Source organism: Protopterus annectens, chromosome 11.part0 (genome assembly GCF_019279795.1).
Source record: "Protopterus annectens isolate FY-2018-M chromosome 11.part0, PAN1.0, whole genome shotgun sequence".
NCBI lineage: Eukaryota > Metazoa > Chordata > Ceratodontiformes > Protopteridae > Protopterus > Protopterus annectens.
In genome coordinates this window covers 1,213,368,170-1,213,381,420 of record NC_056745.1, presented here as the reverse complement: position 1 = coordinate 1,213,381,420, position 13,251 = coordinate 1,213,368,170, and the positions used below count along the sequence as shown (strand labels likewise).

Below are 13,251 nucleotides of genomic sequence, written 5' to 3'. Positions count from 1 at the left end.
GTCTTTAAACCGACGACTCTCTCCGTTAAGTCATACGCTAGGCTTCCAAAGGTTAAGAAACCGGGTCCACAGACTCCCACACAGGCCCCTATGCCTAAAAAACAAATGCTCAAAATGGCGGAGGACCTGATTACCCTGATCAGAGGTTCCCAACCCCCTCCTGAATAAAGGCCTAGACTGGAGGAAGATTTACCTCCTCCTGACCAGGAATCCATTTCCTCAGCAGACTCTGAAGAACAGGATGACCCCTTCCCTCTCTATGAAGACTCAGATGCTGAGGAATCTATTACCTCTGTTTCCCCCCCCTGAAGACTTCTCTTTTGGGGAAACCCTGCACACCATGAGAGAGCATGTCCACTGGGAAGGACAAGATTACTCTGACTCCAAGAAAAGACTCCGTGAGCTTCTTCTTCTACCTCAGCATAGACCCTTAGCCATTCCTCCTGTTTTAGACATTCTGGATGATGTCTACACTGAATCCAGTTTAAATCCAGATTCCTTACCTCCAGCACCACCTAAGCCAGACAGATACTACCGAGTCCCTGACTCTCACAAGGTTTTATATAAAAGCCCTGCTGCAGACCCAGAAACCATTTCCCAGGGTCCCAAAGGGGTTAAGGCCTCCACTGCTAAAAATCCACTACCTGCGGAAAGAGATTCCAGGGCATTAGAAAGATGGGGGGGGAAAGTGTATACCTCTGCCACTTTGGCCATGAGGGCATTAAACTGCCAATTCCACATGATTAAATACCAGCAGTACTTGCTTACTCAGTTAAAACAGAAAATGATCCCTCAGACAGATCAACTAGATTTCAAAGGGATGCAGGATTTATTGCATGCAGCAGAACAAGTAGGAAAACATACCTTGCAGTGTGGTTTTGATTCTTTGGAGGCCTCATGTAGAGCAGCGGTCACAGGGTCTGTAATACGTAGACATGCTTGGCTAAAAGAGCAGACCCTACCAGAACATGTCAAAGCAAAGTTACTGGATGCTCCACTGCAAAAGGATGCATTATTTGGTGTCAAAGCAGAGGAAGTTTTAAAGAAAATGGAAGAAAAGGCAAAATCAATGCAAACAGTTAAAGATTTTTTACAGGTGCAACCTCCTCGCTTCAGCAGAAAGTGGCCATCAAAAAATTGGTCCTTTCCTGCTTCAGACAGACCCCAAAGGGGCAGGTACAGACGCCCTAGGGGCAGAGGCCAGGCACAAGGTACCTTCAGGCCTAGACAATGGCAAACAACTCCTCAGAGTGGGAGACGACAGATCTCAACCCTTCAGAAAACAAACTCAATGACTTTCCTCTTCGCCTGCCAAGCAAAATTGCCCAGGCAGCACCTCTAGGAGGAAAACTGGCTCTTCTTCCACAAAATTGGCACATCATAACAAAGGACAAATGGGTTCTGGATATTATTACCCGAGGCTACAGATTTCATTTTCACACTTTACCACGGATGAGAGGCATGCCAAATCTGCCAACAAACCAATGGGCAGAGGCACAAAAGCAAATTTCAGCTCTCATGAACATGAAGGCAATTCAAAAGGTACCTGCAAAAGAGCAGGGTCAAGGATTTTACTCAAGACTGTTTCTAGTACCAAGAAAGGACAAAGCCTGGAGACCCATCTAAGACCTTTCAATTCTAAACACGTACCTGGACATTCCCAAATTCAAAATGCTCACACTACAGCAGCTTCTTCCCATGCTGGGCAAGGAGTCTTGGCTGGTAACGTTGGACCTCCAAGAGGCATACCTGCATGTCCCTATCTGACAAGATTGCAGAAGATACCTCAGATTTTTGGCAGGCACAACGCATTATCGTACCTGGACATTCCCAAATTCAAAATGCTCACACTACAGCAGCTTCTTCCCATGCTGGGCAAGGAGTCTTGGCTGGTAACATTGGACCTCCAAGAGGCATACCTGCATGTCCCTATCAGACAAGATTGCAGAAGATACCTCAGATTTTTGGCAGGCACAACGCATTATCAGTTCTCTGCATTGCCCTTTGGCTTATCTACTGCGCCCAGAGTATTCACGAAATGCCTGGCATCAGTAATTGCATACTGCAGACAACGAGGAATACAAATTTATCCATATCTGGACGACTGCCTGATCCAAGCGGACAGCAAAGACATCCTACTACAGCATCTGGCATTTGTAACAAAGTTACTAAGTTGCCTAGGGTACACAGTAAACAAAAAGAAATCGAAACTAATACCCTCACAAGAAATAATTTTCCTGGGTGCCAGCTTGAATACAACGGCCCAGATGACTTACCTCACGCCAGACAAGCAAAAACAACTGGCTCAGTACTTCAAAAAGATGGCAACTTCTACCCAGCTCACTGCAAGGAAATTCCTGCAGGCATTGGGGTACATGGCATCCTGCATTCAACTAATTGCATATGCAAGACTGCATATGAGAAAACTACAATGGTACCTAAAAAGTGTATGGTCCCAACACAGACACAGCCTTGAAACAAATATAACTCTCATTCCCTGTCTTCAGAAAGAGTTTCTATGGTGGGCTCAAGCATGCCAAGCAAACAAGGGCCTTCCTTTTGTCTCCCCTCCAGCAAACCAAACCTTGACAACAGATTCATCAGACTATGCCTGGGGTGCACACACAGTAGGACAATGCATACAGGGCAAATGGTCTGCAAACCAAAGGCAACTACACATCAATCAAAAGGAGATGCTAGCTGTGAAAAATGCACTAACAGCCTTCAAGGACCTCTTGTATCCAGGACAACTTCTAATAAGGACGGACAACACCACAGTTATGTGGTACATAAACAAACAAGGAGGAACACACTCCTACCCACTATGCAGACAGGCAATGGACTTGTGGAACACAGCATTAACTTACCAAGTACAACTGCAAGCACAATTCCTGCCAGGAAAGGAGAACATATTGGCAAACAAATTAAGCAGAAATCTGACGGACCCTCACGAGTGGAGGCTACACCCGCAAGTATTCTCAATGATAACTCAAAGGTGGGGACCACCAGACATAGATCTGTTTGCCTCAACCAACAATCGCCAGCTACAAAAATTTTGCACAAGGACTTATCATCCCCTGGCCTGGAAAGTGGATGCCCTATCATTCAATTGGGCAGCATTGTCAGTCTACGCCTTCCCACCTCTGCCTCTACTGACCCAGGTATTACTGAAAACCAAATCAGAGAGACCACAGATGATCCTCATTGCCCCGGACTGACCACGTCAACACTGGTACCCACTACTACGAAACTTGGCTCGCAGCCCTCCATGGATCTTACCTCAATTCCCCCTGCTGTTAACCCAACAAAACTCTCAGATCCTTCATGGTCAACTAAGGACCTTAAATTTAGCTGCATGGAAAATACCTTAAATTATCAAACAACACTTCTCTCAAAGGACGTCCAAAATGTCCTTTTGGAGGCCAGGAGGCCCAGCACCAGAAAAACTTACTCAGACAAATGGAAAAGATTTTGTGTATGGAGCCAGGCCAGAAGCCTAAATCCTGGCATCCCAAATATTCCGCACATACTCCAATATCTAACTGAGATGCTACCCAAAGGCCTTTCCTTATCATCCATAAAGATCCATGCTTCAGCCATTTCAGCTCATTATGATACGGTTCCTCCCATTTTCTCTCATCCATTGCTAAGACAGTTTCTCAGAGGGGCAAAAAATATAAGACCCCCCCCCCCAGAAAACCACCAACTCCAACTTGGGATCTAAATTTTGTGCTGGAAAAATTAACACTTCCTCCTTTCGAACCAGCCATTTCAGCAGAGCTTCAATATTTGTCATGGAAAACAGCCCTGCTGCTGGCTATCACCTCAGCACGCAGAGTCTCAGAATTGCAGGCTCTTATAGCAGTGGAACCTTTCATCATTTTCCATCAGGACAGAGTATCTTTACGCACCAACCCTTCCTTCATGCCAAAGGTAGTATCCAGTGTGGCTCTCAATCAGACCATACACTTGCCCACCTTTTATCCAAACCCACAGAATAAAGGAGAAAGACTCCTTCACTCTTTGGACATTCACAGACAGTTACGTTACTATTTGGACAGGACAAAGGCCTTCAGAAAATCTGACCAACTCCTTGTGTCCTATGCACCAGGCTCAGAAGGAAAGGCTATTTCAAAACAGACCATCTCCAAAGGGATAGCACATTGCATCCGCTTTTGCTACTCACACCATGGGAAAGCAGTGCCTGTTAGTATTAGGTCTCGCTCTACCAGGGCTACAGCAACCTCAGCAGCCTTCCTTCGAGGAGTCCCAACAAAGGACATTCTGGAGGCAGCTACCTGGAGTTCAGTGCACACCTTCACCAAGCATTACCACCTTCCTCTGTACTCGAAAACCAGAGCTGGGTTTGCCACTGCAGTTCTGCAGGGCATCTTAGCTGCACCTAACCCAGTTTAGTTCCTACCACCCAACCATAGCTTTGGGACTCTACCCAAGTGTGATCACTGCAGCAGCATAGCACGATAGTCCAGGTTACCCTCCCTCCATCCCCTCTACCTAACAAGGCTTTTATTATATCTCCATGTACATCAACCTTTGGGATGCATGTCTATATGGTGTATTTGCTTACAACTAGTACTATTGTTTTTCAAGTTGTCAGTCTCGCCATGTTAAGTTGTCAATCTCGCCTTCATTCTTGCTGGATGGGTTCAGAGCCGATCCTCGGCTCCGACTCGGCACTTGCTAAGCTCGAGAGCTAATTTTACCAGCTCAAGGCAACCCTATATCCCATGATGCAAGGCGGAGTCTACCCAGATCTCGTTTGCCGCTTCGCTTACGAGGTGCCTCGTTTACCAGCTCTAGGTAAGTTTTTCGTCATATTAAGACTTTTAGTCTCACCCCTTTTAAATTTCATAACCTTAGTTGTTTTGTGAACCTTAACGTTTATTTTAACCCTGTTCCCGTTAGTGTTCCCTTTTTTTTCGAGTTATTTATCCCCTTCCCTAGGTTGGGCCTTAGGCCTTCCCCTTTCCTAATTTTTCCTGTCAGGGATTTTGTGTGTGTTTGAGTGTGTTGTATCCCTGTTTAGTTTAGATTATTGGATTGGGTGTTATTTGTGTGTGTGTGTCTGTGTTTTTTCTTTGTCACTTGTGTTTCCTCGACACAGCTATGTCGAAGGACACAAAGGTCTCAGGCTCCAAGAAGTGTGACTCGTGCTGTCAGAAGATGTCTCTGACACGGTCACACTTCTTGTGTTTACTGCCTGGGACCTCTGCACCTGCAGGACTCTTGTGCTATCTGTCATGCCTTCAGCCCAAGAGTCCTGCAGGAGCGCAGAAATAAATTAATATTGAGGGTCTTATTAAAGCCTGAGAGCTCCCCGACTAAGTCGGCTCCGGGGAAGCCCTCGAAACCTGTCAAGCCTTCGGCTGCAAGTCCCAAGCTGTCGGCTATGGGTTCTGCTTCTTCAGTGTCGAGATCAGCTCTGGCCGGAGCCGATCCTTCCATTTTAGAAGTCACAGTATCGGCTCCATCCGGCACCGATACTGCCAGATCTGGACACTCAGTGTCGGCTCCGGCTGAAGCCGACGTATCCTCGGCTCCTTCGGTTCCACCTATCTCTAAAAAGAGATCTCGATCCCCCCTCATTGAAATCGATACGTTCGGCTCCGAGATCACCCCTGCTCTCAGAGCGGAGCCATCGGAGCCGTTCTTCTCGGTCGTCCAGGCTGTCTGATCACGACCTCGAGAGAGTGGTGAGTAGACTATTAAAGTCTCGGGCATTGGCCCAAATGCTCCATAGCCCGTCTCAACAGACGGTAGCTATTTCACATCCACCTAACATTCCTCCTTCGACTCTCTTACAGAGCTCGGAGCCAGAGCTCCTCGGAGCCGTGACTGTTGTAGCTTCAGAGCCGATACCACCCCTTTCGGCTCCGTCGTCCTCCGCTCCGATTTCCTCCTTGAGGCCTTCATTGGAGGGATCCGGGCGTCTGGTCTCTCTCGTCGGCTCCGAGGGGGCGAGTGGCATCGGACCCTTGTCCAACCCCGTTCTCCCTCTCGGGGCTTTGGCGTTGGTGAGCTCAGCCCCGACATCTGCCTCGAAGCCTTCCCTCTCGGTGAGGCCTGGAGTTCCTATCTCTTCGGAGCGGGAACCTTCTGGTCTCTCTGATGGGGGAGCCTTCGAGGTGATGAGGAGCGTACTAGCCCCTGGGTGTAGTCAACGGTCAGTTCCATCAGCTCCTCCCACTACAGTGCCTGCTGACGTCTCTTCCCACTCCCTTGCTCCCGGACCCAGAGATCCAACGCCTCAGGTTTCCCCATTGGGAATATCTTCCTCTTCCGAGGCTTCTCCTGATCCGTCAGGTGAACCTCCGCGTAAGAGGACATGTAAGAGGAAACATCTAGACTCCCCCGAGTCTATTACATCTGATACTGACTTGGATGAGTCGGAGGGATCCCCAAGGTCCTCCTCTGAGGATGTCTCTTTCTCAGACATCCTTGAACTCCTTAAGCAGAGGGGAACTGGCCTCCCTTAATCCTTCCGAGGACGAGTCAGTATACCTGGAGGCGTTCGATCTCGACCCTCCACCTCCTGGGTGTCTCCGCCTTTCGACCCTCTTATGGACGTGGTGGCTCGGAAGGCGTGGATGGCCCCAGATTCGGTGGAACCTATTCCTAGGAGGCCTTCTAAATTCATTACGGCCCCACCTGATAGGCAATATTTGACAAAAGGTGTCCCGGTTGATGCCATGGTGGTGGCTGCAGCCACCAAGAAGGAACTAGCTGATCCTTCAGTACCTGTCCATCCTCCTAACAAGGATTCTAGGACTATGGACAGGTACGGCAAGCGGATTTTTTCTTCAGCGACCTTTGCCATGCGTTCGCTGAACTAACTACTTGTGTCACTTCACCCGCCTTCAAAGAGATGTTAGAGTTGGGAGAAGTTTTACAGGATCCGTCAGCTGCTAGGTCTCAGGATAAGATTAGCTCACAGCTAGGAATCCTAAACTCCATTGTTAACTCCTCCATGCGGCTCATTTCTTATGCAGCCGATGGAGCGAGTAGGGCCGCAGGCACAAGCGTGGCTTTAAGGCGTCAGTCCTGGATGCGGCTTTGTAATTTTGCAGACCCCTTCAAGGCGTCCTTCACAAACTCCCCTTTTGATGGTTCGACCTTGTTCGGACCTCAAGTGAAAGACACTTTGACTAGATGCGAACTAGATGGCAAGACTCTTTCTGCCGTAGGAGTCTGTTTCTCCACCCCTTCAAGACCTTACCCAAAAGGTCAGAAGGGAGGGAAAATGTGGTTCCGCAAATCTCAAGGAGTCACGCCTGACGCACGAGGTCAGTTTACCCCAGAGGCAGAGGGGTAACAACAACAGACGCCCTAGGGGCAGAGGGTCCGCAGAATCAGGGTAGCAGAGAGCCTCTTTCTGACAAACCCTTCCAGCATCCCTGAGATGTTGCCCGATTGTCCACCTTCGGAGGCAGTCGGGGGAAGATTATCGCTGTACCCTATAGCCTGGCTTTCCCTTTCTCAAGACAAATGGGTACAGTCGATTATATCCGAGGGTTACAAAATTCCCTTTATTCAAACCCCAATTCAGCAAAAGGGAACCCTTCCAGACGTTCCACCCGGTCTAAGGGAACTAGCAGTACCAGAGATATCAAAACTGCTAGCAAAAAGAGCCATCCAGCCAGTCCCAGCAGACCAAATAGGATCCGGAATCTACTCAAGATTCTTTTTAATACCCAAAAAGACAGGGGACTGGAGACCAATATTAGATCTGAGCAAACTAAACAAGTTTGTAAAGAAAACAAGATTCCGGATGGTCACACTTCAGTCCATTCTACCCTTTCTGGGCAAGGACAATTGGATGTGCTCGGTAGATCTTCAGGATGCGTACTATCACATAAAAATTCACAGGCGCTCCAGAAGATTTCTCTGCTTTCGGCTGGGGACCAGTCACTTCCAATTCAGGGCCCTGCCCTTTGGACTCACTACAGCCCCCAGAGTGTTCACCAAATGTATGGCAGCGGTTACGGCTCACCTGAGACGTCAAGGATTCCAGGTGTTTCCATATCTAGACGACTGGCTCCTCACTGCCACCACCAGGCATCAACTTCTCCAAGCCAGAGATTACACCATTCGCATTTGCAGAGGGCTAGGGATTTCTATAAATTTTGAAAAATCTGCCTTGTCAATCTATTACTTTTATAGGCGCAAAATTGGACACCGTACAACTTTCAGCAAAGTTAACAGACCAAAGGATCTTGGACATTCAAAGTCATGTCCAGGTGATTCTTCTCAGCAACAAAATTCAGGCCAGATTTGCTCTGAAAGTATTGGGTCTTATGGCGGCCACCATAACACTTCTTCCCTTTGCCCGCTTTTACATGCGTCTTCTACAATGGATGCTATTCGCCCAATGGTCCTTTCAACAACTTCCCATGCATCACAGGATCACAATAACTCCAACTTGCAAAAGGCATCTGACCTGGTGGATATCGTCCCCTCAAGTCCATCAGGGCAGACCCTTTGTTCCTCCTGCCCCGGTCGCCACGGTTACATCGGACGCCTCCCTGATCAGGTGGGGGGGGCATTATCAGGGCAGGATGGTCCATGGCACTTGGCAACCTTTCGAATACCATCTGCACATAAATGTCCTAGAGATGAGAGCAGTGCTTTTAACGTTGCAAGGCCTCAACGACTCTCTTCCCCTGGGAACTATTGCAGTCCAAACGGACAATATGTCCGTAGTGTGGTATATCAACAAACAGGGCGGAACCAAGTCCTATCCACTGTGTTGAGAGGCTCTCAGACTTTGGCAGTGGGCAATCTCTTCTCAGCGGTTTCTGATAGCAATGCATATCCCCGGGAAATCCAACATCATAGCGGACAAGTTGAGCAGAGCTATTCTCATGCCTCACAAGTGGTCTCTCAAACAATCGGTGACGGAAGAGATTTTTCAGGAGTGGGGCCTTCCTTGCTGCGACCTTTTTGCTACACCTCAAAACAGCAAATGCCCAGACTTCTTCTCTCTCTTCCCCTTCCAGGCCATCCCCCCAGAGACGCTCTAACCCAAGATTGGCCCCGGGGACTTCTTTATGCCTTTCCCCCCTTTCCTCTGATACCTCAAGTAATTCAGAAAGCAACCTCCTTGAGAGCCAAGTTGATTCTCATTGCCCCTTATTGGCCTCAACAGATATGGTTTCCGTTCCTACATCGTTATCTCTTGGTACAGCCATGGCATCTGACCCACCAGTCGGGGCAGCTGCACCAATCCATACCTTCTCTCAACCTCACTGCTTGGTTGCTCCACTTCCATCCTTAGCCAGGCTTCCTATGATTTCTAATCCCCTCCGGGATATCATAGTAGCTTCCCTTAAATCTTCTACCAGAAGGATTTACACTAGTAAATGGCAACGTTTCTCCTTCTGTGCAAAAGCTAGGAATATAGACCCCTATACTGCTCCTATTCATTCGGTCTTGGACTTCCTAGCTGAGATTTTTCATTCAGGATCCTCTTCCTCCACAGTAAAAGTTCAGCTGGCAGCCATTTCGAATTTTCATATAGGCTTTTTGGACCACAACATTATGTCACATAAACTTTGCAAGGCATTCCTTCAGGGTATCTTCTTACTTAAACCTCCAATTAGAGACCCCCCACCACAGTGGGATCTAAATTTAATTTTAACATCCTTGATTCTCCCCCCTTTCGAACCTGCGGCTACCTGTTCATTGAAATTTCTGTCTTGGAAGACACTCTTTCTAGTCGCCATTACTTCTGCCAGGAGAGTATCTGAGCTTCATGCTCTCTGCATTTGTCCTCCCTACTTAATCTTCCACAAAGACAGGGTATCTCTAAGGACTAATCCGTCTTTCTTACCCAAAGTGGCATCGCAGACTAACTTAAATCAATCCATTGATCTTCCAGTTTTTTTCCCAAATTATTCTGATAGAGCGGAACAAAAATTACATTGTCTTGATGTTCACCGCCAACTCGGATATTATCTAGACAAAACTAAACATTTTAGGAAATCTGATCAACTGTTTCTATCCTATGCAGAGAACAGGAAAGGCCTTCCAGTTTCCAAGGTGACTTTATCTAGATGGCTGTCTTCTGTGATTACTTACATTTATCAGCTCAGAGGCAAAGAGTTGATTTCTAGGCCAAAAGCCCATTCTACCAGAGCTCTAGCTACATCTACAGCTTTTCAGGCTAGACTTCCAATAGACACTATTTGTGCAGCAGCCACATGGGCCTCTCCTCATACCTTTGTTTCACATTACAAATTAGACTTGGCCTCCAGAGACGGAGCGAATTTTGGTTCCACCGTTCTCAAGAGTCTGTTCCATTGAGCCACCCAGGATAGAGGTGCTAGGGACGCGGTCCCATCCAGCAAGAATGAAGGCGAGATTGACAACTTAACATTAAGAAGTTATGTACCTACCATAACGTTCCATGTTAGTTGTCTTCTCTCGCCTTCTTTCTTGCGTCCCGCCCTCCATCCCCCTAGCCTGGTCAGACCGAGAAGATTATGCCTCTTCTCTTAAGAGGCTTTATCCTTTTTCTAGCTAATCAGCTTCTAGTGTCACTAGATTAGGCTGATCCCTTTCAGAGGATTATGATGATTATGATTGTCATTTTTAGTATTGTTACTTTTCTTCCTCCTCTACAGTTGGAAGAATATATTCCATAATTTCCTTAGCTACCAAATGAGATCTGGGTAGTCTCCGCCTTGCATCATGGGATATAGGGTTGCCTCGAGCAGGTAAAATTAACTCTCGAACATAGCAAGTGCCGAGTCGGAGCAGAGGATCGGCTCCGAACCCATCCAGCAAGAAAGAAGGTGAGAGAAGACAACTAACATGGAACGTTATGGTAGGTACATAACTTCTTATTTTGCAAGCTTCTTATTTTGCCTTCTTAGTTTGGGGCACCTGACATCTGGGGCAAGAAAAACTGAAGAAAATGGCGTTGGCTGCCTCTTTTATACCCCTGCCGCACTGACGTCAGGGAAGAAGCGACGACAACCGATGCCGGACCAAGGCTTTGGAATTCAGGCCGACTGCAGGGACCGCCTGACGGCAGGATAACCCAAGTGTGATGACTGCAGCAGCCTAACCACTCGAACATCTACATTTATGGTAGGTACAAAACTGTACTATCTCTTGTTTGTCCTGAAGCCTGAATTGGACTTGGGGTGTTTTGTCTCTGAGCTCCTTGGTAATTCCTCCAGCCTGTCTTTTTGTTATCTCACAAACCTGATGGTGCCCTTACATTGCAGCTACAGCTGTTTTCTCCAGCATGGCTTATTCCCTGTATCATCCCTAGCAGACCCAGCAAATAGGAGTGATCCTTTGTCTTAGTACCTCAAGGCTGACTTTCCTGTGGTCTAAATGAGTGATTGCATTCTGTTCCCACCTAGCTGACAGACGGACTGATCCAACAGGAGAATAGGTCTAAAAAGAGTATATATTCATCTGTCAGTATGGAACTAGAGCCATCAGCTTTCTGTCTCCTCTGTCCAGCTTTCAAGCTGTGCTGGTCTAGACCCTTCACAAGTAGAGGCCAGAGAGGGTCTTATTTCCTCCCTGCAGCCTCCCTTGGTAGCACAATCCCACCGTACTTTGTACTTTATTGTGTATACCCTGGCTCAGGCTATGTGTATGGACGTATGCTTGTGTCTCTTAATCTTGCTGCTTTCATTCTTACTTGTTTCACTTTAGGGATGACCTGGCCAAAACTTAGTTGGATTTCTATGTTTCCACAGATTTGGACTGCTTGGTAGGGCTTCACTTTCTGTCCTACTTAATGCATGTCTTGGTGCTGTGATAGTCCCCTCCTTCTCAGGGCTTTGCTTCCCCACCAGTTACTCTTCTAGAAGGGAGTTGAAACCCTGCATGTGCCTTAACCACAAGTGTATGCCTGTCTGCTTGTTCCTATCCCAACCACAGTAGGTCTTTCCTAAAGGCCTTTATCCCCCAACCAATTTCTTGTGATGCAGTGGGAAAGATGGAAAATATTCCAGGGATTCTATAGGAGAACTGGCCCTGGAATGCTCTTTGAAGGAAAGGTGGAGGGCTGCATCACAGCTTGCCCCTTTTCGTCTTGCAATACTTCATTAGCTGTCCCACTGATTCCACAGAGAAGCCTGACAGCAGACATAGACTCCCTCGTTTGGTAAGTGTAGATGCTGCTGCTCTCTCTCTCTGGTAGAAGGGAAGCACAGTCGCTAACTTTCTTGCTGAGAGATTGCTGCTCTTTTTCCCCTGTGCATGTAACTCTTTCTACTCTTGAAGGGCAAAAGAGGGAGTCCTGGGGATGCTGGCCTCCCAAGAAGAGAGGTGATTTATTTTCTTCTAGACTCCATAATGTCAACTTTGGCAAAACCTTTTCCATTCCTCTATCTATTATAGAGAGAAACTCATTATAATCACGGTTTAAAATTTGAATGGGCTATTTGAACATGGGTCTGATGGATCTTTACCATCATTAGGTATTAAAGTCACAACAGCTTTCTTCCAGGATGTTGATTCTTCCCCTTCTTTGAAAATACTGTTAAACAAAATTTATTTTCAAGATCTTTATCACTTTCTTTCCTCTTTTCTTCCATACTTCCACGGGAATACCATCAATTCCTGGAGAATTTCTTGCAGATTGGTTGTACGTCTTTTTATCTCCTCTCCTGCTATCTTAACTGTTAATTGTTCAGCCTCATCTACCTCTAACCTTGGCATACATAAGTTTTCCATAAATATTAACTTTTTGTGCTCTTTCTTGATTTCCACATTTTTGTGCTTTGCACAAATTTACATAACATTTCCAAAATATCTGTAATACCTCTACAGGATATCTGGTTATTTTTCCAGTTTATAGACTCAGCAAGTTTGGCAACAACCATTTCTACTTTCTTTTGCCTAAGTTGTGGTGTTTGGAAGTTTTTGTGGTCTGGAGTTTAATGGCTTAAGATGGCTACATACTGATCAACAGCTTAATTTCAATTCTCCTAGTTTGAAGAAAGAAACTGATAGATAAGGGTGAATAATTCTACCAGTTTTACTAAAATTCAGTTACTGGCTAGTAAGTACACTGCCTGGATGCCAGCAAAGAAGAAACAGAGCCGAAAAGAAAATCTAGAAAACCTTAGCAAAAATGCTGACTGGGAAAAATCCTGCAGCTGTTCAGTGAAAAGCAATTAAAGCACCACCTCTGGTACAAGAGATGGCTGTCAGTAATGTAGAAGAAAAATGTAGTCAGATGTGCTCAGTTGTTAAAATAAGTGA

General features: G+C 46.7%; 1 protein-coding gene across 1 annotated transcript in view; it reads left to right on the top strand.

Moving 5' to 3' along the window:
* GCC1 (GRIP and coiled-coil domain containing 1) overlaps window positions 1–13,251 on the top strand; it is a 270,668-nt gene that overhangs the window by 68,255 nt on the left and 189,162 nt on the right. The gene's annotated exons all lie outside the window — the stretch shown is intronic.